This window comes from Cetorhinus maximus, chromosome 11 (genome assembly GCF_964194155.1).
Source record: "Cetorhinus maximus chromosome 11, sCetMax3.hap1.1, whole genome shotgun sequence".
Taxonomy (NCBI): Eukaryota; Metazoa; Chordata; class Chondrichthyes; order Lamniformes; family Cetorhinidae; genus Cetorhinus; species Cetorhinus maximus.
This window is the reverse complement of record NC_135889.1, coordinates 99,002,612-99,029,671: the sequence shown is the minus strand read 5'-3', so window position 1 is coordinate 99,029,671 and position 27,060 is coordinate 99,002,612. Positions and strand designations below refer to the sequence as shown.

General features: G+C 44.6%; 1 protein-coding gene and 1 long non-coding RNA gene across 2 annotated transcripts in view; one reads left to right on the top strand and one right to left on the bottom strand.

The window, feature by feature from the left end:
* arhgap15 (Rho GTPase activating protein 15) overlaps positions 1-27,060 on the bottom strand; it is a 776,478-nt gene that overhangs the window by 655,434 nt on the left and 93,984 nt on the right. The gene's annotated exons all lie outside the window — the stretch shown is intronic.
* LOC144686792 (uncharacterized) lies at positions 99-21,484 on the top strand. The gene is made up of 3 exons (XR_013577992.1): positions 99-186; positions 3,261-3,359; positions 21,404-21,484. It is a non-coding gene; the product is annotated as an uncharacterized LOC144686792 (long non-coding RNA).

Genomic DNA, 27,060 nt, shown 5'->3' with positions numbered 1-27,060 from the left:
TACAGGGGTGGGAATTCCAAGCAGTGGGGAGGAGTTCTGGTCAGAGCCCTGAGCATTTTGCAGTTCTAATTCCACATCATGCATGTTTGTTTCAACAGGTTCGCTGCCCGTCAGGAATCCAAGATGATTGACAGGGCTCCTGTTGAATAGGGGACATTCTAGAAAAGGTCAGGAGCCCAGGAACAGGTAGGTTTCCTGATGTTTGGGTAAAGGTTGTGGAGTCGGGGTGGGTACAGAGCAGCATCCCCTCTAATTCTTTTCTCAGGTGTGTGACCAATTTATTTAAGTGTGCAGCACCTTTAAATTTGGTTGGCACAGGTAAACACACACGGCATCTTAAAAGGACAGCTTATGTGCAACACGCACTGTAACTTCCAAATTATTGCTTAGAGGGAACATTGGTACAGAGCGGTTTGAACAGGTGGAGGGCCTGGAGAGAGATTGGGGACAGAAATAGGTGATGTCGGTGATTGTGAGGAGGGTCAATGACTGCAGGAGAGGTTGCTGATTGCGAGGGTGTCGGTGATTGTGGAAATCAGTGATTGCTGTGGAGTCAGAGACTATGGGGATGCAGTGATCATGAGTGGATGATCGTAAGGAAATGATTGGCAATTTTGGGTTTCTTTTTATTTCTTCTTATTCTTTCACTGGTGGGTGTCGCTGGCTAGGCCAGCATTTTTATTGTCCATTCCTAATTGCCCTTGAGAAGTTGGTGGTGAGCTGCCTTCTTGAACAGTTGCAGTCCATGTGGTGCAGGTACACTCACAGTGCTGTTAGGGAGTGAGTTCCAGGATTTTGACCCAGAAACGGTGAAGGAACGGTGATATATTTCCAAGTCAGGATGGTGTATGGTTTGGAAGGGAACTTTCAGGTGGTGGTCTTCCACTACATCTGCTGCCCTTATCCTTGTAAGTGGCAGAGGTTGTGGGTTTGGAAGGTGCTATCCAAGGAGCCTTGGTGAGTTGATGCAGAACCTCTTATAAATGGTGCACACTGCTACAATTGTGCAGAGGTGGTGGAGGGAGTGGATGTTGAAGATGGTGGGTGGGGTGCCAATAAAGCAGACTGCTTTGTCCTGGGTGGTGTCAAGCTTCTAGAGTTGTTGGGGAGTCAGGAGGTGAGTTACTCTCTGCAAAATTCCCAGTCTCTGACCTGCTCTTGTAGCCACTGTATTTATATGGCTTGTCCAGTTCAGTTTCTGGCCAATGGTAACCCCCAGGATGTTGATAGTTGGTTATGGTTGGTGATTGCTGGGAATCGGTAATTGTAGGGGGTTGGTCATGTGATGAAGGGCCCTATAATATGCAGTGTCAAACAGGTTTGCTTGGTGTACTGGGGTACACCACCCCTCCTCCTCTTGGTCCATGGGCAATACTGGAAAAGCACTTAACTCTTCCGTGCAACAGTCCTTGCCTCCTTTTAGCTGCCGGGTATCCCCGTTAAAACTGGAACAGTTGGTTGCTTGCCCCTCAACCCATCTCCATTAGAATCAGAGTTTAAAACAGTTTGTGTTAGGGTTTAAGTATTTGTACATTTTATTATCCCACCTGACCTAAACCTACCCATTATTGGGGTTAAATGAACCAGCAGTGTGTCTAACAGTTATTCGCTAAACGGGCTTTAACATTGGTGCTTGTTTAGTTCAGGCCAAAGGGAACTAGTATCATTGTGCTGCTTCCTCATTACATCCAGCTTAACTGTGGATTTGTGAAAAAGATAGGTCTATGGTTCTGTTATTGTGATAAGAAAGCCAGACTGAACAGTGTAAATTTATAGTGCTGGTGTACAGGACATTTGGGGCCAGAACATCCGTGAGTGGCAATCACAGTCTGGTGGTCAGTGGGGGGTGGTCAGGTGGTCGGGAGGATAGTTGGAAGTTGTGGGGTAGTCAGGGTGTGACTGTGGTCGGGGGGTGGTTCTCAGCATGGTGGGGCAGTAGTCAGGATGTGGCAGGGGTGGGGGGTGAGTTGGGGTGGGGCGGGTTCCAGTGGGGGCGTTGGAGGTGGGTCAGTATTATAGTTAGCCAGCAATTAGAAGAGTCTTGAATTCTTCTTGCATTTCAGATAAATATTCTGGTAAGACGGTTGGAACCATCTGAAGTTTCTGATTTAAATCAGAGAATTGGATGGTCCCCAGTGCAGGATAATTGAACATTGAAAGTTTGAAGTTCCCGGACAATCCCTGCGCAGTACTTGAGTGGGGACTTCTGGAGGGTCCCCCAGCCCATCTTCCGGGGTACTTCCCGGTTACGACACCCTCCCCTACCTCCCATCAACCCCCGGAGAGCAGAGTTCTGAGCCTTGGTTGCTATGATTGGGCATAAGCAAGTGTCAACGCAAAGCATCTTAAAATCCTGGAGAATAATTAACCCCCATTAAACTGTCACTCAATTAAAATTGACAAATATAAAAACCGCCAATCGACAGTGTACAGGGACACTATGGCAGAGGGGGCAGTGCTGCTGCCGGTATGACACCCATCCAAAGCATATGATTGTCACTGGATTCCAGGTGATGGGTGAGGTGATGGCGTGAGTGAGGGAGTCGTGGGGCTTTGGTCACAGTCGGCAGCAAGGCCAGGGTCTGGATTTATAGGGCGCCTCCCCCTTCCTGATGCCGTGTACTTCATTGGGGTACTGAGTTCCTGTGAATGAAAGAGCCCCTTAGGAGCCTGCAAGCAAACCTGCACAGATTTTCTAGTCGTGCTCCCACAAGGCAAGCCCCCCTTCTCACCACTGGGATAACACCAGCGGCAGCTGGATGCGGCCCTTAAGTGAATATTAACTGCTCATTTAAGAGCCTTCATTTGGCAGCAAGGCCGGCCATGGGCTTTCCTACCACGGACTTAATTGAGGTGGAGGCAGGAAGGCGGCATGAACCCCACCCACCAACCTCCCTTATGATTAAATGCCACCCCCACCACCAAACTTGCCATGTGAGACGATATTAAATTTCACCCTATTTTATAGATTCTCAAAAGCTATTGTCAATGTAGTGGATTGCCAATCTTAATTTAGCAACTGGACAAAACCATATGGCCAAATACTTCCCTATCTAAAGGGTGAAATCAGAATGAAAGTCAGCCTGCTATGTTGCTAGAGTTCCTGGATTACAATCAAAGGGTTTTGAGCACATGAATTGTTATGCTGCTTGCAAAATATAGGTCTGGATTTTTCTGTAACGTAAACCATAATTTTTTCCATGTCGCATATTGACCTTGCCATTCATAACTCGCTCCATGTTTTTTGCATTTCTAATTAGAATACACGTCGCTGAGCATGACAATGAATCAGAAACAGCACAGACATTTCTTCCAGCGATGCGACTAATACATTCAATGCAAAGTATTTTGCCATTATGGTAGGCAGGGATTAGGTATTATAAATAGTGGCTGGAAGTTTCCAGAGAATCGCCACTTTCACAATTAATGATTGCAGGGGCGGAAACCTTTGGACTGAAGCATATTGGGGCTCCAATTAGTTCCTGCCTTTAAGTTTGAGTAAAAGTAAAGCTAATTTTATTAGATTAACAGAACCATAAATGTACATTTTATACAGATAAAAAATGTTTATTCGAAATAGGATGGAGGATCTGGGGCCAGAGTCATTTAAGAGTCATTTAACCACTTGGAGTTGAATGCTTTGGATCTGATCAGGAAATTGCACCCAAAATGCACTCAAACTTGCACTGGTTAAGTTGCAGTTCAAGCTACTGATAAAATTAATTTGCATAATTACAAATGTTAATCAGCACAATTGAGCAACATAATGGAACATAATTGCTTCTTTTTTTCTTCCTGTTATATGTTCCTTCATATATTTAAGAGAGGTAAACTGCTGCAGTTTTATTGATACAAATGAAAGTGAATTTATCACCAAAGATAAGCAATGCTAATAGAAGCATCCAATTTGTGAGTATGCTGTGCTAATTTTCCTGCTGTTAAGTGACAGAAAACAGAAAGTAGTGCTGACTGCTTGTTTTTCAGACTGGAGGGAACTAAACAGTTGTGTCCCACAGGGGTCGGTATTAGGACCAGAGCTCTTTTTCACATACATTAATAATACAGACTTGGGTATAGGGGGTATAATTTCAAAGCTTGCAAATGATTCAAAACTTGGAAATGTAACAAAGTGATAAGGATAGCAGCAGACTTCAGGAGAGCATTGACAGACTGGGCAGATACATGGCATGTTAAATTTAATACAGAGTAGTGTGAAGGGATGCATTTTAGGAGGAAAAATGAGGTGAGGCAAAATAAGCAAAAAGCTACAATTTTAAAGAGGGCGCAGGGACATAGTGAATTGGATGTTCACATACACAAGTCTTTAAAGCTGGCTGGAAAATGTTGTTAAGAAAGCATATGGATTATTTGGCATTACAAATAAAATGTTATGTTTATAATATATAAATGAATGAAACACTCGGGGATAAAAAGAATTGTTAATGATCTGGCTTTATTGACATGGCACTGCCATGGTTTAAGAACTGCCTTTCAACAAGTCCCGATCAGCAAACACGTTAGCATGCGATTTGAATGTAACCAGAGAATACACTTGCACTCAATAATCCTGCTGCCAGACAGCCAATGCAGACAGCTGCAGAGGCAGGAAAAGTGGCTTAAAAGGCATGAAAATTGTGATTGCCATTGATTTCAATGAGGGGCCGAGCTATGATAAATACCTTCTAACTCTTTTTGGCAAGGGTAATTAAGGAATAGCACAAAATCCCCAGGAAAATAAAGAGTGGAATAATTAAGGCCGTGAGTCAATTACTCCATGATTTCCACTTTCCTTTGCATTGTTCAGGTTTCCCTAAACTGTAGTTGTCCAACTATAATATTGCACCACTAGCCTCACTTACTGCTCCATTCACCACTCCCCTTGCACTCGCCTCATAGAAATGTATACCAACCACAACTTGAATCTCACATTCATATGGTTCACCTCATCCTCACACACTTAACACTACTGGAAGCCACACACTCACATCTCACAGCTTGCGCAAATTACCAGCTATTCAACTGTGGCAGGCATATCACCCAAACACATTGCACCACACTCACAGATACACTTCCCTCTCTTTTGCAGGAAAAGATGGCCCATAATAGATGGCAATGGCAGCAAACTGGGAGGGAGGGCATGCATGGCTGACCCTCATGGAGGGGACAGTGCTGGAAATAATTGGAATTACTATGGAGACTACAGCCAGTGGTGTCACTGTAGCCAAAGATTTTCCTGCCTAATGCATCTTCCCAAATCCCACTTCACCCTCATCCCATAATCTGTTTGGATTAATCTGTATAAACTGCAGATGGTGTAACCATGCACTTACTTTCCCCCTTTCCCTCAACCCAATTCTGCCCTTGTGGCATTTATGCTTTCATATACCAAAGGATACTGTATGACCAGCAGTGGCACCTGAGGCCAAAGACCTCACTCGATCTAATGGTGAAAGATTGCTAAACTCTGAGATTCAGAGGGATCTGGGTGTCCTAGTCCATAACTCACAAAACTATGCAGGTACAGCAAGTAATTAGGAAAGCTAATAGAATGTTATAATTTATTGTGAATGGATTTGAATACAAAAGTAGGGAGGTTATGCTTCAGTTGTACAGGGTACTAGTGAGACCAGTCTGGAGTACTGTACATTATTGGTCTCCTTATTTAAGGGAAGATGTAAATGCATTAGAAGCAGTTCAGAGAAGGTTTGCTAGGTTAATACCAGGAATGGACGGGTTTTCTTATGAGGAAAGGTTGGACAGGTTAGGCTTGTATCCACTAGAGTTCAGAAGAATAAGAGATGACTTGATCGAACCCTTTAAGATCCTGAGGGGTCTTGACAGAGGGGATGTGGAAACGATGTTTCCTCTTGTGGGAGAATCTAGAACTAGGGGTCATGGTTTAAAAATTAGGGTCGCTCATTTAAGACAGAGATGAGGAGAATTTATTTTTCTCTCAGAGGGTTGTAGCCTTTGGAACTCTCTTCCTCAAAAGGCAGTAGAAGCAGGGTCCTTGAATATTTTTAAGGCAAAGGTGAATAGATTCTTGATTAGCAAGGGGGTGAAAGGTTATTGGGGATAGGCTGGAGGTTACAATCATGATCTTAATGATTGGCGAAGCAGGATTGAAGGGCCAAGTGGCCTACTCCTGCTCCTAGTTTGTATATATCTTCGTACGTATGCATGTTCAATCTAATATTTACAAGTCATCAGTTCAGAAACTGGCACCGTGTGAACATAAGAACATAAGAAATAGGAACAGGAGTACACCATTTGGCCCCTCGAGCCATCTCCGCCATTCAATAAGATAATGGCTGACCTTCTTGTGTTTCGATTTGCACGTTCCCATCTACCCCCGATAATCTTTGATTCCCTTGCCTAATAAGGATCTGCCTACCTTCACCTTAAAAATATTCAATGACCTCGCCCCCACCACCTTCTGAGGCAGAGTTCCAAAGTCGCACAACCATCTGAGAGAAAAAAATTGTCCTCATCTCTGTCCTAAAAGACGACTCCTAATTTTAAATCAGTGCCCCCTAAATCTGGACGCACCCACAAGAAGAAACATCCTTCTGATGTCCACCTTGTCAAGGCCATTCAGGATCTTGTATACTTCAATCAAATCACCCCTCACTCTTCTAAACTCCAGTGGAAACAAGCCCAGTCTCTCTAATCTTTCCTCATAAGATAACCCACTTATTACAAGTATCAATCTAGTAAACCTCCTCAGAACTGCCCCCAATGCGTTTACATCCTTCCTTAAATAAGGAGACCAAGACAGTATTCGAGGTGCAGTCTCACAAATGCCCTGTATAACTGAAGCATAACATCCCTCTCAGAATAAAGGATAACATTCTATTAGCCTTCTTAATTACTTGCTGTACCTGCATACTAACTTTTTGTGACTCATGTACTAGAACACCTAAATCCCTTTGCACCTCAGAGTTATGCAGCTGTTCTCCATTTAAGTAACATTCTGCTTTTTGTTCTTCCTGCCAACATGAACAACTTCACATTTTCCCACGTTAAAGTCCATTTGCCAGATCTTTGCCCACTCATTCAACCTATCTATATCCATCTGCAACCTCCCCACGTCCTCTTCACAATATATTTTCCTACCCATCTTTTTGTCATCTGCCAATTTTGCCCCCCTCACCTAAGTCATTGATGTAAATTGTAAAAAGTTGAGGCCCCAGTACAGACCCCTGTGGGACTCCACACATCACATCCTGCCAATCTGAAAAAGACCCATTTATGCATACTCTCTGTTTTCTGCCTGCCAGCCAATCTTCTATCCATGCTAATATGTTACCCCCTACCCCCATGCGCTTTTATTTTCCGTAATAACCTTTGATGCGGCACCTTATCAAATGCCTTCTGGAAATCCAAGTACAGCACGTCTACCGGCTCCCCTTAATCCACCGCGCATGTCATTCCTTCAAAAAACGCCAATAAATTGGTTAAACGTGATTTTCCTTTCACAAAACCATGCTGACTCTTCCCAATTGCCTTAAGCTCTTCTAAGTGCCCGGCTGTAACGTCCTTAATGATTGATTCTAACAACTTCCCCACAACAGGCGTCAAGCTAACTGGCCTATAGTCTCCTGTTTTCTGCGTCCCTCCCTTCTTGAATAGAAGGGTTATATTTGTTACTTTCCAGTCTGATGGAACCTTTCCAGAATCTAGTGAATTTTGGAAAATTAACACCAGCACATCGGTTACCTCAATAGCCACCTCTTTAAGACCCTAAGATGTAGTCCGTCGGGACTCGGAGACTTGCCAGCCTGCAGCTCCATCAATTTGCTCAGTGCTGTTTCCCTAGTGATTTCAATTTCACAAGTTTCTCTCTCCCTTTCACCTCCTGATTTGCAGCTATTGCTGGAATGTTTTTTATATCCTCTATAGTGAACACAGAAGCAAAATATTTGTTCATTTTTTCCACCATTTCCTTATTATCTACTAGTAACTCCCCACTGTCATTCTCTAGAGGACCAACACTCACTTTACTCACTCTTTTCCTTACGAAATACCTGTAGAAACCCTTGCTATCCATTTATACATTTCTAGCTAGCTTTCTTTCATGCTTTAATTTCTTTCTCCTGGTTAATCTTTTAAACTTTGTGAATCTGAGGGAATAGCATAGAGACTGAGGATGGAGTCATCCCAGATTTGCACTAAGTGCGGTAGCAGGTAGGGAAAAGAACGTTTTACCAGTCGGCCGCAACGGGGGCTTCTCGCGCTATATTGTCCTATTCCCAGGGAATGAGCCTCATTAATAAGGCATTCACGGGGAACATGCCATCTCACTGGTAGGTGGCCTCTGACTTGCCCACCGCACCATTACCTTGCCGCTTCCCCAAGCATATTTAAACTGCAGCCATGTGCACACTTCTCAACGCTTGCAGCCCAGGGCTGTTCCAGTGTAGACATGGCCTCAAAAGCGAAGAAGAATGCAGGCCCCCCGATTCAGTGACACATCCCTGGGATAGCCTCTGGACGCCATGGAGGCCCGCTGCGCTGTCCTCTACCCCCTGCTCTGGATGCAGGATGCCCATCAGTCTAACCACTCTGGCTTGGGAGGTGGTGGCAGAGGTGATCAGTGCCAATGCTGCACACAAGAGGTTGGCCATCTAGTGCAGAAAATGGATGAATAATCTCACCCGTGCCAACTGGATAAGGCAACCATCTCATCATGATCACTCTAAATTCATACACTCACCAAGCCCATCACACATTCACTAGCAGCTCACTCACTGCCAGCTCAAGGGACATTACCACTCACTCTCCCACACACACTCTCACATCTCCATCTGGCCCCATCTCCTCTGGAGACCTCCTCCTCAGCTCTCACCACCTTGATGCCACTTGCACAACTCAACATGTACCTCAACACACATCCCCAGAACAGCCCTCGCCCTGCAGCTTCTTCCCTTGCTTGAGGCCACTTCTCCCCCTTCCCCAATCAAGCCCTAGTCCTGCATCTGTTGAAAAGCTACCCCCGCCTTACAGCTGGTCTGGCAGGTAGAGACCTGCCCGTGAGTCCCCCTAAAAGTGATGTGGTGCTGTCTGCGAAGCCTGGTGCTCATGACTGCGAGTGCTGCCCAAAGCAAGGTAGGCAAACAAACCTCAAAGTCCCCAGTGAAGTGCAGCTCACCAGGTGCACATCACTTATGTACAGTTGTGAAACACGTCAGCGTGCAATCACGCCAACGTGCCCAGATGAAGCAGTGTGGGGGAATGATCCCGGCGAGCATGGCCTGTAATGAGATGCTGAAGTACTAAAAGTAGGTTCCTGATGTGCAGTGACAGGAAACGTGACCTGCCATTGGCAAGTGGAGTGGACAATCGCAAACTGGTTTCATGACTTCGTGAAACAGATTTTTGGCCTTCTCGCCATATTGTCCCTCCCCCGCCCACCATGACGACTGTTGTCAACGGGGCCGGAAAATTCCAGCCTGAATCTCTACGTGGCGAGTCACTGGGCATGAGTGGGTTACAGCCAGGCCAGGGGGAAAGGATCATGTGGTGTCCCAGTGCCCTGGAGGGAGCAATTGCAGACAAATTCTGCTGCAGAGGATACAGATGAGGGCTTTGATGGGCAGTCTTTCGAGAAAGGTTGACTTACATGGGCACAGAAATGTTTGGTGCATTGGCAGGTCTGCCAGAGTCTGGCTCCAACTTGTGACGGGCCTCAGATCTTCTCTTTTCCAGCATGGAAGTACGGCCAATTCTATCTGAGATTTGCAGATCTAACCACGATGCTGCGTCAGATGGTCGATCTCAGTTCCAATTGCAACATAAGCAGAAACTCTGAGTGCTGCAGAGGAAACTTGGGCTGAGGTCATAAAATCTCAGCTTATTGCCATGCATACTAGCTTGGTGCCTTAAAGGCTCAAACTGCTGCCATCATGACAGTGGACACCATTGCACAAAGAGGCCTTTTGGGGGTCTCAAAGCAGTCCAGCTATTTGTTCTCCAGCAGATTACCTGGATTGCTGAGGAGCTATACCAGGTAAATGTTAGTGCCTTCCATGAACAATATTCATGCTCCCACCAGTGGCCCTGATGTTGCCTGTCAGCCAGCCACCTCAGACTGCTGCACGCATGCTGAGGTGGCACAGCCCAAATAAGCTGGGCCTTCAAGTCCCAGAGCTGCTAGAAGTCATTCTACAAGGCCACCTACAGTCTCCTCCACTGAAAGTCAGCAGCCTTCCAGCAGCTGTGCTGTAGCCACTGGGTTAGTACTGCATAGGAACGCTAGGATAGGCAAAGACAGGCACTAAGGTAATGCACAAGGGTGAGTATTGCATGGAGTATGGATGTGATGTTGGATAAAGTTGGTATGGAATGGTCGTTTTTTTGGTGGCTTTTATTTCAGGATTCTGACCAGGAGGTCACGGCAATTGCCCATGGCAGAAGGATGGTAAGGCATGAAACTGTTGAATAATGGGGATCTGGAGCTTCTTTCAGGGGATGCAGAGGCTAATGATGTCCTCATGAACAGCCCGTCTGGTATGTGAATGTGCCAGCTGCCTCCTTCTCTCCTCTTCCTCCTCCTCCTCCTCCGCCAGTCACCTAAACCTTGAGGGTGGGCCCTCATGGTGATATTGTGAAGGATTCAACGCATCTGCATGAATTGGAACTTCCACTCAAGCATATGCAGAAGGACTCATCCAGAGTGATAGAGGCAGAAGAACCATTGCTTCCAGGCACCTAATTGCCTACTTGATGACATTCATCCTAGCAGCACGGTTCTCATTATCTGAATGTTGGTCATGTGTGATTGGGGTGGTGAAGGGGAACAATTAGTTAGGTGGAGAGTGGATAGCCCTTGATACCGAGCAGCCTCCCTTTGGTTCAACTCATGGCTGATAGATCATTGGAGTTGTGGAGTGCCACAGGATGAGCTGCCAGGATAGTAGGCATTCACCAGCATGATGTTCTTCATCTGGTTATACACCAACTACACATTAAATGAAAAGTACCCTTTGTGATTTCTGTGCATATTACCATTGAGATGGGATTCCCACAAAGCTGTGTGCACAATGGCACACTACGCTATCAGGATGCCTGGTAACCTGGCAAAGTCACATGCCCACTGGTCTTACTTCTCTAAGTTTACAGAGAAGACAAGACATACAGACCCTCTGTCAACTCTTGGGTGCAGTGATGGCAGACAAACTGCGAAATGTTTGGTATGTCACCTGTTCCACCCTGGAAGCATTGACTGGCAAAAAATTCAAAGCCATTGTTGCATTGATAGCTATTGACAATCCACCCTCACCCTGGTCTGAGGCTGTGAGTTTGGTTCCAGGAGACAGAACAATTTTGTTATTGCCTCCTTGGTGAAGTTGTGCCACTAAAGGCATTAATCCTGGCTTAAGTGCAGGCAGGTACATACTCCCTGAAGACCCTAAGTGGATAAGGCAAAGCCTCCTCCCCCACCTCCCTCTGCGAAGAACATGTCTTTTTTGCTGCCTTTGTTCCATCTCCCTCTGATGCTGCAGTCCAATGGTGACAGTAACTAATCCCCATGATTGGGAGCAAGTCTGTACTCAAAGGCCTTGCAGCAGGAATCAATGCTTTCCCAATGTCCAGCACAATTCCCTGGAGACTTTGCCAACTTTTGTGAACTCCTTCAAACATCCATTACTTCCACAAGAGTCAGTAGAAAGTAATCGGCAACTGACCTGCAAGTTGGTTGATGATGCCTTTAAGTAGCACTTGTGGGGGTTCCCTAGTTCTGTTGAACAGATGCTCAGCTGTGTGTGTTTCAGAGAAGGAGTTAACTAGAGTAGCGAGGTGGAAAATGGCAGGTCCGTCATCAAATCAGCATTAAACGCTAACTGACGTCACGATCTTCCTATTCTGCGTACTTCCAATCCATGCATGTAGCACCTGTGCTAATGCCTTCAACAACATGGTGTTCAGCTTGTGCCATTACTGAAATGGGTGGAAACAGCCTGGATGCCATTTTGATACCAAGGCAGCATCCATAGTACCAAATCTGCTGGTGCTGAGTTTTGTGGCCTTTTTGTCCTGTTTTGAACATCTTTTTGGAATATCCTCCAAATCCTTCAGATCACTAAGAATATATTTCACACTTGGAAGATCATTGTGCTTTGTAATGAACATAACCTGTATGTAAAACATATATCAGAATTATAATTTTAGTACAACACAGTGGGAAAGGAATAAGGACATCCAATCTAAAATGACTTTATGCAATTTTGGATGTTAGTCTGTATACTCATATTAATCTGAAATTCATATGAGTGTTTGATAGAATTTTGAACAAAAATACAATCGTCATAAAATTGAAGCACCCAATAGTCAGAAAAAAGGTTTGATGAATGATTTCCTGTCAAAAATGAAAGATGCTTACCTTGTCATATTTAGCAGCTGGATGCAGAAATGTTCATTAGTTTTAAGAGGGTTAATATATTTAGCTGTTGCATATTGATATCCCAATTATGTCTAATTGTATAAAAGCCATCACTCAAGGTAATAGTGCATAAACATATGAAAGTTATTAAGTATATCCCAACATGTAATAAAGTAGGTGTTAATTGGTAGCTGAGTTCTTCAGGGTATTGAGGTGGATAATCTGGCGAGAGATGGATCACTAGAAATTTTTTGCACATAATTCCATTTGCAGGCACATGCTGTGCAGCTTTCATGCTTGTCAAAACCATCTACAGTCTAATACCTTTTGCCATATGCGTTCCATAAAGGCATAAAAACATCATTAGAAAACAAAGTAAAATTTTATCATACTCTATTCCCAATTAAAAGTTACAAAGAGACATGACTCTGTAGGAAATCAGCATGCTATAATATGACAACTGATGCAAATTGCTGTAGGAAGGTGTCTAGTTTTGCCTTTCACTTTTTGATACAGAAGGTCAAATTAAGCAAAAATGGCTAAGAAATCATTGCTAGCTTTTATTTGCTGGCACCTCAGATGAGATATACTATTGCTGTAGACATCAATTTCATTTAAAATTTCATTTGGCCATTACATCTCCTACAATAAGCAATGAAGACTATTGAATTAGTTTTATTCAACTAGGCAAACATAATGTGGTTGGATCCATCATAATTTGTTTCAATTAAACCTATTCTGGAGGCGGCTTCAACTTGCTCAAAATCATGTCCCTAACATGAATCATAGTAGCATGAAATTTCATTTTAAAGATATTTGAAATAAACCTCAAACTTGATATCCCTCACCTTGGAAACTTGGGTGAACTTAGACATAGGACATTAAAAGCTATATTTTCCACAGTTCCAGAAATTTTGCAAAATCTATATGTGCAAAGAAAGCGCTGTAAGTTGAATAGAGAGTGATAACAATGTGTTCAATTGTATTTGGTACAGTGACCAGAGGATGCCAACCACTTAAAAAAAAATTCTTAATGAAGTTTGGTGAAATAAATTGCCAAAAAAGAGACTGGCCTGGATCTTCCCCGAATCGGCAATCATCATCCGATTACCTCTTGGCTCAAACTTTCCCATGCCTCGACGCTGCTCCGCATTTCCTGCTGGGCCTTCCGAGCCCAGTTTCTCCAGAAATACAGAATGCAGCGTCCACCATGGGAGTGTTGGGGGGAAGACAGGATATGGTCCCTTTTTACGGCACTAGCTGCTGTATAGAAGTTTAAAGGCCCAGTGCGAATGTTAGTGAATGGGTGAGTCGCTGATTGTCAGTGAATGAGTAGGATGGTAGGGTGCGTAGGTGGATGAGGTAAATGGGTAAGTAGGTAGGGTGGGTGAGGTAAGTGGGTTGAGGTGGTTGGTGGGTAGGGTGACAGGTGGGTAGGGTAGCAGGTGGATGTGGTGGTAGGTGGATTGGGTTGCAGATGTGTAGGGTGGCAGGTAGGTGAGGTGGCAGTTGGTTGGAGTGGCAGGTCAGCGGGTTGGCAGTTGGTGAGGTAGTCAGGTCTGGCCAGTGGTGTAGCCGCATCAGGTCAGGGTATAGTCAGCGGGGGTCACAGGGGTAGTCAGGTCAGGTTGGGATTGGGGTGGGAGGGGAGGCCAATTGTGTAGTTCCCCTGGAGTTAGACTAGATTTTATTCTGTATAACATTTCCTGATATCTATATAAGGAGGTACCGCGGAACAATCTGAAACCTCCGACTCTATCTCGGACTGGGAGACACAGAGGGTCCTGTTCTTCAATCCCTTGACAATAAAGTGCAAAATCCCATTTACCTTCCTAACTGCTTGCTCTACCTACATGCTAACTTTCTGCGCTCCTTGTATGAGTACACTCAAGTCTCTCAGATTTAAAATAAAAACTGAAAATGCTAAAATTACCTAGCAGGCCACGTGGCATCCGTGGAAACAGAAACACATTTAATGAGGGGGTGGGAGGGAAGAACAAATTTTAATTTTTTGAGCCACACAGAGTGGGGTGAGTAACAATGGATCTGATTCTGAGAGGTATAGTCGGATCCTGGGGGTGGGGGGAATAATCTAATCCCATAGTGGAGCAAGTGAGGTGGGTTGGAGACCTAGGGAGGATGGATCAGAGGCCTCGGTGGGTATTTGGGGGGGTGGTGGGTGTGGTGTGGTAGGTATATGGCCATGTTGGCGGATCAGAGGACTCAGAGCAGATCGGAGGTCTCCTGGAGGTTATAGGTCATAGAGGGAGAAAGGGTTGGATTTGATAATCCTTTAAATATCATGTGTTCAGTTGTATGAAGTAAAGAGAGGACACTCGCTGGAGTATTAAGAATCAAATTGACACTGCTGGCATCAAATCAGCATTACACATGATCTACCTGCTCTGCTGGACATTCACTACGTCCACTAACAGCTGCATCATGTGGCATCCAGCACAAATCACCCCAAAAGTGCGTGCACCTGCTACTGGTGCCATTTTGGAGTTCGAATGGGCATTCGTATCATCTTAAAACCAAGTGCGAGCTAGCCCAACATTTCACCAAACAGCTCAGGACTGAAGTAACTCAAACCAGTAAAACAGTCACAGTGGAGAAAAATGGGCTTCATGGGTAAAAATTATCATTAAAACAAAGTATGATATAAACTTAATTTTCTGTAACAGTAATAAGTCATCAATGTGCTTTATAGCTTTATAGTCGCATGAGAGAAATGCAAACCGTATGGGAATAATGGCCCAAATCTTCCGGTCTCTGGATCATCGTTAGCGCTTTGGGACTCCTCAGAAATCCCAATGCACTGACTCAATGGGAATTTCCTGGAAAGTTTGAACTTCTGATGCGCAATTCCCCTGCTCCCCGGGACACCCCATAAAAGTTTCTAACTCTAAGTTACAATTGGAGACTTCGGACAGTTCCCACTTACCTGGATAGTTACCCAGGAAATGTGAGACAGAAAAATCGAAGTCGAACTCCTGGGTAACTAGGCAACTGACCCCATTCCAACTCTTCCCTCGACTCCTCAACTTCCCACCAACCACCTTCCTGACCCCCACTCCCCCTAACGCCTCCCCTGAGCCCCCATGACCTTCCAACTCCCCCCCCCACCGAGCCCCCCAACTCACCTCCCGATCTGATCTGAATACCCTCCACCACCCAACTTCCCCATCTTCCTGACTCCACCCCAACCCGCCCTTCCAATTTCCCCCTTACCCCCGACATCCCCTGACCCCCCCAACTCCCCCCCAACCCAACCTCACCATCCTAGTCAGCTGCCACCCTACCCCCTTACCCACTTACCTCATCAACCCTACCCCTTACCCACTTACCTCACCCAGCCTACCCAGCTATGCACCTACACATTCACCCATTCACACTGGGTCATCCCTGCTCTGGGCATTCTGCAATCATACTGGACTCCACCCTACCATCATTTACCTTGCTGTCAAACATTCCGGCAGGTTACCAGCTGCGGCTGCCTGCCATTCTCACTCAACTCTTTACTGCCTGCAGCCTGCTGTCATTGGTACCAGGTTGATGCTAGTGTCAGGTCTGGTCAACTTAAATGATGCTTTGGAGTCAAAGCGGCCTGAAACTCAAGTCATCAAGCTCACCCCACTCTTCACACCCTCAATATGAGTTAAAATTAGGCTTAAAGAGTGAGAGAAAAAGACAAAGCAATAATGAGAGAGACTGTGTGAAAAAGTTTGACAGGAAAATATATATTAGTTTTGCACGAGTAGAATCCTTCTCAAATCTTTATTCAAATATCAATACATATCAATCAAACCCTACAAATAGATTGAGCTCATAGAACCATAGGGCAGAATTTTACACTTGGCAGGGGTGCTCGGCGGGGGTGGGCGAGGGCGGTCGGGAAGTCAACCGCCACCCGCGATTGGCAGCACACCGTGATTTTACACGGGAGGGACAACTAATGCCAACTAAGGCCCGCCCATTGTGAGACGCGGCCTTTGAATGACCATGAAGGGGCAGGCAGGGCCAGTGGCTTAATGTCCGCTGGGTCCAATGGTGACCCGGCGGCCAATTTAAATGCGGCCTCGGCAGCCCCTGGAAGGCTGCCACTGAAGGACATGGAAGTCATGTCCATGGATACTGCAGCGGGTGAGGAGGCGCAATGCCTCTTCCATGGAGAGAGTGGCGACTCTCATGGAGGGGCTTCTCCAGGGATTCAATCAGGGGTTCCTGGGGATGCGCTTGGACCTGCAAGCCCTCACACTGGCAATGACCTTGGCTGGTCAGTGTCAGTGTGGGAGATGGACTGGGCACCCAGTATCCCAGCTAGGTGCCTGTCCATCAATGGTGAGCAGGGAGGTCCAGAGCGACTTGATGTTGGTGCATGAGCTGCCTGTCATCTCTGCGGGCTCCTCTCAGGGCGCTCTGGATGATGGCAGCAGCTCCTCCACCCCTCTGCCAGTGACCATGGCATTTGATGAGGCTGCGGCGATTGGGGAGATGCCAGCCATGGCACTGGCTGCTCTCTCCTAGCTGGGGCCAGCATAGGCTCCACGAGCCAAAGGACGCCCGCCAAGGTCATCAAGGCCAATAGGACAGCAGAGTGAGCAGGCTGTCTCCAATGCCAGTGCCAGTGAGGGGGGAGCACCAAGACATAGCACTCGCAAGTGAAAACTTAGAGCACCTTAAACAAAACATGGCCTGATCATTTTTAATGGTGTGATGTAAAACACCGGTCAATATTAATTTTTCCAATGTTTGTCAGTCAGCAGTAAATGAGATTTTTTTTGCAACTGGCCTCTGGATGCTTCATTTGCTCTGTAGGTGCAGGGTAAGCCACGATGTTATGATGGACGTGTAACTGCTTAAACTTTATTGCACTGGCACATAGTGTATGTTGTTGACCAAGGAACTGGTCCTGTCAGGGATCGAATATGATGCCTGCAGCCCTGGCATGCGGTGGTGGTTCTTATTTAGTAGGCTAGCTGAAGGAGTGTTGGATCATAGCTTCCTGGGTGTCCCCGCCTCCCTGGAGGTTACCCAGGTCTGCATCTATGCCCTCAGTGTTCTCCTGACTGAGCTCGTCCTCGGACTCACTACTGGACTCATCGGGTTGCCTGTGCAGCTGCGTCAAGATCTTCCTCCTCCACTGTGTCCCCCCTTTCCAGTGCCAGATTGTGGAGAGCGCAGCATGCAACCACTATCAGTGACACACGATCTGGGGGTATTGCAGTGCGCCCCTTGAACGGTCCAGGCATCGGAAGCGCATCTTGAGAAGACCGATGGTTCTCTCTACCACAGCCCTTGTTGAGGCATGGCTCCTATTGTACCACTGCTCAGCCTCTGTTTTTGGGTGGCAGAAAGGCATCATGAGTCACTTTTTGAGCGGATAGCTCTTGTCATTCAGCAGCTATCCATCCATCCGGGCCGGAGCACTGAAGAGCATCGGCACCTGGTAATGTCTCAGGATGTAGGCGTCATGGGAACTGCCAGGGTACCTTGCACAGACTTGCAGAATCAGCAACCTGTGATCACACACTATCTGCATGTTCATGGAGAGGAATCCCTTCCTGTTGACGAGGCACTGGGCTCAACTGCTGGTGCCTTGATGGCCACATGTGTGCAGTCGATGGCACCCTGGACACGGGGGAACATAGCAATCGCTGCAAAGCCTCTGGCTCACTCTGCCTGGCTGGCCTCGTACGGTAATGAATGAAAGCCAATGCACGCCTGAACAGAGCTTCTGTCACCAGCTTGACACAACTATGGACAGCTGATTGGGAAACTCCACACAGATCCCCCACTGAGCCATGGAAAAAGCCAGAGGCATAGAAGTTGAGGGCCACTGTGACCTTCAGAGCCACTGGCATGGGGTGTCCACCCTCACAGTCAGATCTAATCTCAGCGTCCTCTGACAGATGGAGGTCACGGTCTCCCTTGAGAGACGGAGCCTCCTTCAGCATTGCGCCTCAGACATATTGAGGCAGCTGCATCGCCGCCTGTAAACCCTGGCAGCAGGATAGTGGCATCTTCTGTGGTCCTTTCCGCCTTGGACTACCTGCTGGCCCTGCACCCCTTGTGCCTGCACCTCTCCTCCCACAGGTCGCTCCGCTGGAGGCTGAATAGGGGCACCTGGCCTCCTCCTCCTTCTGGCCCTCTCTTTTCCCCTCAGAGGAGGTGCCTCCAGCGGAGACCACAATCCCCATTATCAGGGTAAGGGAAGGCTGTCTGATACCTGGAAGGCCCCTCACGGCGTGAATCCTCCGGGGGCCTGGGAGACAACACTGAGTCCTGAACTGAAGCCTCTGAATGCTCTGACTGCAGCACTGAAGCGAAATGAAGCTGTCCTGTTTACAGAAGCAACCAGCAGCAAGTGATATCCAAAACTACCCACTATTCGCTTTGTGAAGCTGACTGACCCCTCTTATCCCGCCCCTGGATGAGGTTTTGCAAATTGTGGCCTGCCCACCTGCCCCTTTTGTCCATGTGACGCCCTAAAAATCACACGGGTTACGTAAAGTCAGAGACAATTGGTGTCTCAAGGGCCTTCACTGGCCACTTAGTTAATGGCAGCCGTGCCTCCGACTTCATCGCGTGCCCACCTATCAAAATATCATGAGAGTGCCCGTTGATATCAGGAAGCTCGTCCGACATCAACGCGCTTTATCTCACGCACAGGTGTGTCAGGCACGCGCCCGCATGCCACGGGTAAAATTCTGCCCATAGAAGTACAGAAGGAGGCCATTATACAAATTTGCCTGTGCCTGTCCTTTAGAAGAACAGTCGTGCTAAGTAACACACATCCATTTTTTGTCCCTAAAGTAAGTAAGTTACTTATCCTCAAATATCTGTCCAACTCCCTTTTAAAATTATTTATGGAATCTGCTTCCACCACTTTTACAGGTAGAGTGTCCCAGGCTCTGTCAACTCTCTGAGGGAAAGAAATTCTCCTCATCTAGATTTTCTGCAGTCAATTTAAATCTATAACTTCTGTTTATTTACTCACTCGCCAGACGGATTCAGTTTTCTCTATTTATTCAATCAAAATCTGTCATCATCTTGTGAACCTCAATTAGGTCACCTTTTAACTTACTCTGTTCCAAGGTGAACATTTCTAACTTTTCCAACCTCTCCTCATAACTGAAGCCCTTCATCCTTGGTAACATCCTGGTAAACCTCCCTTTGTACCTTTTCTCAGGACTTAATCCTGAAGTGTGGTGCCCAGAATGCTCACAATATCCCAGCTAACCAGTGACTAAAGTCCTAACACGATTTCATTGCTTTTACATTCTATTCCACTATTTATAAATACAAGAAACCCTTTTTTAACCACCTAAACAACTTGCCCTGCCACCTTTAAGGATTTGTTGGTGCTCATCTGATAACTCACAAGCAACAAAATTGTGATTGAGTTACAGTCAGTGCTACAAGTGAGATATGCATCCTAGAATTTTATAGCACAGGAGGTTATACAGCACAATGTGCCTGTACTAGCATGCAAAGTCCCATTCCCCTGCCCTTTGCTCATGTTCTTTCAAACCTTGCCCTAATAACCCACTTTGTAAAAAAATATATTTTCTAACACCGCCCTTTATTCTTTGATTATGCTTTTAAATTCATATTTTTTCCTTCTGGCTCAACATCTGGTAGAAATAACTTCTCTTTATTTATCTTAACAGAATTCTTTGAATACCTCTGTCAGAAATATTTATACCATACACTCAATATCATTTCAATAATGGGTTCAGTAAAATTAAAGTCAGTAAAAACAAAGGATTTTAACTTTAGTAAAATGCAATCTTTACATTGGATATTGCTGAAAAGGGAGACATGTTGCCAAAGCTTTTCACCTTGCAGTCATCAAATTTTGCCTAATGTTTGTGATCATTTGAAATTTGGCATTCTTGCATTTGTCCTGATGATGCACGATGAAAAGCTCCAGTGGCATCTTCCACTTTTCAGCAATAATCAAGTTCTGTACTGCCAAGTGACTGTTTGCAAATCTTTACATTAATAAGAAGCAAAACCCAAACACATTTTGTTTGATTTGGTTTGGCAATGTGGATGATGCTGACGAGGCCATATTTGCAGCCCCCGTGAAGGTCATCCTGTGCTTCTCCTTGAACTACCTCAGTCCTTGTGGTACATAGAATTGCAGGCATTATATTGATGAGAAAAGGCCATTTGAGCTGTCACAGCATTTACCCTCCATATGAGCAAGGAGCTCTAATCCCATTTGCCCCACCCTGTTCCCATCCTCCTTTAACCTCTTTTCCTTCATCCACAGATACAATTTAATCTTGAATGTTGACATTGACTCTGTGTATAACAATAACTTTGGAAGTGAATCCCACTGCCTCAGAATACACAGCGTTAGGTAGTTTGTCCTGCCCTCTGTTCGAAAGTTCTCACAGTTAATCTTATATCTCTAGCTCTGTGTTCTAGATTCCCTCAACTATTACAACCAGTCTGTTTAACCTGTCCCATCCTTTCATAATTTAAAAAAAAACAATCATATGACTCTATAAGCTGTGATGCTCTAACGGAAAAAGGCTCAAATTTCCAGCTCTGAAGAAGTCATATGGACTCGAAATGTTAACCCAGTTTCTCTCTCCACAGATGCTGTCAAACCTGTTGAGTTTTTCCAGCATTTTCTGTTTTTATTTCAAATTTTCAAGTCTTTTGTGGCTATGGTGCTCATACAATGATGATACATAAGCTATGATAGATATGAGCATTTTTAGAGAAGTGTATTTTATCTGGCAGTGCACTTTATTTGCAAGATTTTTTCTTCCAAAAGAAAATTGTGTACATGATACATATCTTTCCATTTGGATTGGTCAGTCCAGTTGCTAATTATGAAATGTGTGCGTATTTGAATTTCGATTGTTTATACTTTGAATGTTCACCAGATTAGAAAGGTAAAATCCAGTAATGAAAAATTGCTTCTTCAGTTGTTATTATAAATAACCAGTACTGCTTTTAATTCAACCAGACATTGAAAAATGTCTGCAACTTATCTTTTAGCGCCTGAGCTATTGTGCATCAGATTGGAAGGAATAAGTCTGGTACTGGAAACAACACTATGGATTGACTGATTCACATGTGGTAAGCCCATCACATTTAATGTCAGGACTAGATCTTAAATATAAGCTTCGCCAAATCTGTTGCTACACAATAGACTAATCCTATAATCCTCACAACTAGTCTTAATGCAGCGCAATGGACCCTGTTCAGATGAAGACAACTTGTTTATCAAGCGGTTTTGCTGTTTCAATATTGGACTGTGATAGCGAGATGTGATTTATTTACCATTTATTCAATAGGAATGGGAATGTAAAAACTCGTTAGTAAAATGCTAATGCAAAAAAAAACTAATTGATCAGCACACACCCAATTTATTTTTTAAAATCTAAAATGGCATTTTCTATCCCATCAACTTGTGATCTTCATATATTTAACTCCTGACCAACGTCTGTCTATAGAAACAATTTACAACTTGAAATCTGCTACAGTTACAGCAATTCAAGTTAACTCTTCCGAGTCTATGTGAGCCCCAACTTCCAATAACAAATGTTTACATATCTAAATCATGCAATATCCTGTCCTAGATCTCCCTGCAGGTAACAGTGTCAAATATTTGTATACTAGTTTCTCATCAATGGCTTTCTATGGGCCTTTTCTACTGCTTAAGCTAACCTTTCTTGTCTCTGACTTTCAGAAATATCCTGCTTCAGTTCAGTACTCAATTAGTTCAAAGACAGAAAAATTGTCTAGACTATGGAGGATGGGGCAGCAGTAACAAACAGCAAAAGAACATCATGAGAAAGGAGTGGAAAAGTGGCAGCTAAATCTCTAAATATAATTCCATTCATTTCAATTAAGTCACTCAAACTAACTTCAAATTACTAAGAAAACAAAATACACTGTCAGGGAAGTGGACTTTTGGACGAGTGCCAAGTACCGATCCTTCATCCTCAGCTAGTTGGTAACCTTTCTACGGGGAAGGATGGGGGGTGGGGTTCGTATGGGGTGGCGGGGTGTGTGGAGGAGATGATCTTAGGGAGCCTGCAAGAGCAGGAAACGTGGCATGCGCTGTGACTGAGTGAGGCGCGTGCCGAAATTTCAATTTCCCGCTGGCAGGTTGAGATGCAGAGATTAAGCAGCCGTGTGTTTGTGGCGTGTCAGGCTGCACATGTCCTGTGACAGGTTCCCACTTGTAATACATTTGCAATCCACGAATATTCATTAGCATAAAACTTTTTTAATGATCTTCTACCTTCGAGATTTAGGCAGCAGTACACAAGAATCTTGTCGCACCCAGTTCATGTCCATTTGAAGTCGTGCAACAGTCAACTTTGTGCAGTTGAGTCTGAGGTCAGCGGTTAACCTTGCTGAACTCTGTGGCACAAAGGAAAGGAGCAGGAGAATGGCAGCTTGCATAGAGGCTTGGGACTGGCAACGGTGAGTCTGTGGTGGTGGGAGGAGTGGGGTCAGGGGTATGGAGGATTGGACGAGGGACCCAAAGGAGGACAGAAGTTGGGACCAGGGACATGGAGGATTGAAGCGGGGAGGGCCTGACATCTTGGGTGTGGTGATGGGCGGTGGAAACCGTAAGTCAAGGTAAGAAAATAAATGACCTAAAGGACAATGACAATACTGTCCAAATGCGTGTCTGTCTGAGGGTGTTGGCTGGCAGTGGCCTTACAGGGCTTTAGGTTCACCTAAATTATTTCAATTATCCTCGCTGAGAGTGACCTCAGATAATGTCCTTTACAATGAATAAAAGGGAAGGCCAGCTGAGCCTGCAAGTTCAACCATGTCCCACAGCGTGGTGGGTACAACACTGGACACAAACATGAACATCCAATAAAGAGTGAATTCAAAAACACATCATTATTTCTTCCACAATAAAGAAATATCCCTAGCTCCACTGTAAACATCAATGCACGCCAACCATAAGTCATGTCAGTACATTTAGATCCCTGATTAAGCTAGTCTCAACAAATACTGATGATGCACACTTGAATAAAATGAAACCAATGTAATGTGAAGTAATTACAAGTAGAATTTAAATTTGAAAAACACCCAACTCACCTTTGTGCACTCAATAAGTCTTATATTGATGGCAATGGAGTTGGGCAGGCAAGTGGTGGCTGAGATGAAGAGCCTCCCTGTTTATCCAGGAGGGTCTTCTGTGGCCCACCCGTACCTGCTGCATTGTCTGCTGGCTGTGGGCTTCCCCACTGAAAAGCTTCCTCTGCCAAGTGATCGCACATGTTTCCCATGCATGCCACTAGCATTTTAAATTTTAATTGTAATTGCATGGGAACCATCAAAAAGCAAGAGAAAGGAAGTGGTGACCACTTCCTGTTCTGTCATCAGGAATGGCACATCACAGTTACAATTCCCCCCTACATGTGATAAGTTATGTGTGTTAGTGTTTGTTGCTAGTGCTATGGCAACACATCAAAGGATCAAATCTACGCAAGTCTCAAAGAGTAAACTTTTTCTAACAATTCAAACTCCAATTACATTTGGATTAGAATTCAAGACACAGAGTGCAGCATTTCCTCCCATCATGGCCTAATCAAATCCCCCATTGCTATTCAATATGTTACAAGCTACCGGACTAATGATGCTTCTCAACCAAAGATGTTGTGTTCCATGACCGAAAAGTTCTTCTTCCCATCCAAGATTGTGAAGATTCTGCATTTATTTCTATTTAAATCTCCCCATTTGCTATGGCTGATCAGCAAAAATTATGCCAGCAAAGGCATGATGTCATTAAGTTATTGTACAACATTATCAAGTTATTGTTAATATTCAATGTACAAAACTGACATGAAGCTTTTGAATTTAAGGATGGATTTTAAGGCAGCTGTATCCAAAATCTGCATGTGTTTCTAATGATCGCCAATAGTAATTAACCATTGAATTCCAGGGAATGTACTTGAGACTCTCAGAATAAAAGCTCTTTTTTAATCAACTAAGAAAACTTTAAAAAGTATAAAATACACCTGAGATAACGTCGATGACAATCATTGTAGGTAGATTTGCATCTTAATACATAAACTAAGTATTGCAGAGTTATAATTGATGGAGATCAAAGAAAGTGGTTAATAGTCATTATTTACTTACTATACTAGATCTAACTTATCGATTGATAATTTTTCCAATAATATGCATCTTAAGCTTACCTTTCTTTGACTCTGCAAACATCTTTACCTGAAGGTGAATCTGGATTTTGCAAACAATTTTGCAGTGTAAGATTATGAAAGTTGTGGATCACTTATGCTACGATCTTGTATGGATGCAAACAGTTCTGGTTTCATGGTTGATGTAAAATTTGTGTGGGAAATATAGTGGACTCTCTTGGACTGCTGGAAATTTTTGGGAAACTTTATTTTTTAACTTGTTTAATGCTAGCCTCTTTGGTAACATTAATATTTAAGCATAAATTGGGTACAATTAAATGGAGCTCCAAGCATGTAAGTGTTTCCTGATGAAAGAGCAGCCCAGAGCCTTTAGATCCTTTAGATCTAGATCACTTTAAGCAAGTGCCTCACTTGAGCCAGTAGGTGTACTATCATTTTGCTCACGAAAATCACTTTAAAGTCAACTTTTGTGAAAAGTTTCACACTTAATTCTGAGGCACATCTGAGTTTAAGGCTTGTATTTTCAGTGTAACGTGTTGCATGGTTTATAGGCAGAAAATACTTTCCAATTCCCACTCTCACTTGAGAACATTTTTATATTAGTTTTCAAATACAATTTCAGTATGCTCCTGATCTTTCATTTGGGCAGCTTATTTTTTTTTTTGCATTTTCTTTACAGTACTCTGCGAGGGATGACAGAAGGTTCAACGATGTGACAACTTTTCAGGGAAAAAATGATGGCATTCCAAAAGCTACTAGACTGCTGTTGTACTCATTGTTGCCTTGTATAAGGTTGAGTGGTATTCATATAGATGAGTAAAACATTTAACTTTAATAAAGTTAATCAAAATTGAGCAGTAAGCTTTTGCTCTTTCCTGTCTACAAATCTAATGTTTCCTGTAAAGAACACAAATGCTTAAGAGCTTATATGGATACTCTCAAATCTGTTTTTCATGATACCAAACCTCATTATAACTGTGATCCTGAAATATACTAATTGCAACTTAATATCATACTGTGCTACATCTGGGGCTCCTACTTTTACAGTATAGATGGTAAAGATGAATTGCAGCAGAAAATATTATATTTACCGACCTACAACTATGTGATTCTGCTGAAAACTTCCACTATTTATGCTGGAATGACCTAATTAAGATAAAGGGACAGATTTTTATTTTCTCCAAACGGGAAAAAATGGCCATTCAGTGGGGCAGCTGGCATTCTCACCTCCATCCCCACCGACAGCCATCTTCATGAAGGTCGGGTATAGAACAGATCCCAGAACCCATCCGCCCTTATGAAGGATACAAATGACAATGTTGTGGGCTCACTGAGAGCCCATCCCAGGTAAACTCTTTTAATTTTCACGGAGGCAGCCAAACTTAAGCAGCTGTTGGCTTTTACACCAGGGACATGGAGGTGTGAACCCTGGATTGGAGGCAGGAAGAGTTTAAAAGTTAAATAAGATGGCTTTGTCAACTTTACAGTTCATCATTAAATGCTGAAGCATGAGTTGTATCTGTATTCATTAAGGTGAGTTATGATGGGGGGGATCATCCCAGATTTACACTACGTGCAGTAGCGGGTGGGTAAAACAACGCTTTTCCCGGCTGGAATGGTGGGTTTTCACACTGTATCGTCCCAAACCCACCACATTAATTATGCATTCCCAGGAAACACGCCGTTGCGATGGGGGGGTGATCTCCCATTCACCCACCACGCCATCATCTTGCCGCTTCATCATACCGGGTGCCAAATTTAAAGTCCAGACGTGCAGACACATCTCAGTGCCTCGAGTCTAGGACTACTGCGGGCAAGATGTCCATGAAAGGCAAAAGGACTGCAGCCCTTAGTTTTAGCGATGCGTCACTGGGACACTTTTTGGATGCTGTGGAAGCATGATGGGCAACGGCATGAGCAACCAGGTTTGGGAGTTGGCAGTGGTGATCAGTGCCAATGTTGCACAAAAGAGGTTGGCCATCCAATGCAGATAAAGGATGAATGATCTCATGCAGCCAGGGTAAGGTAACCATCTCATCACTCTAAACGTACACACTCAAGCCCATCACACATTTACTGGCATCTCACTCACTGCTCAAGGGATTCTCACTTCTCACACACATACCCTAACATGTCCATCTGGCCGCATCTCCTCTGGAGACTGCCTCCTCAGCCATCACCATCTCGAGGCCAATTGCACAGATCAAAATGTGCCCCCACACACACCCTGGGTTACCCTCCTTTCCCAGTACAACCCTTGCCCTGCGGCCTCTTCCGTTGCCTGAGGCCACTTCTCCCCCTTCACCAAGCAAGCCCTCGGCCTGCAGCCATGGAAAAGCTACCCATATATGGCTGACCTGTTAGGAAGAGACCTGCCGTGAGCCCCCTTAAAAGTGACGTGGTGCTGTCTGTGAAGCCTGGCGCTGATGACTGTGAGTGCTGACTGACACTAGGTAGGCAAATAAATCTTGAAGTCCCGAGTAAAGTGCCGCCTGCCAGGTGCACATTGCTTAGGTGTTGTTGTGA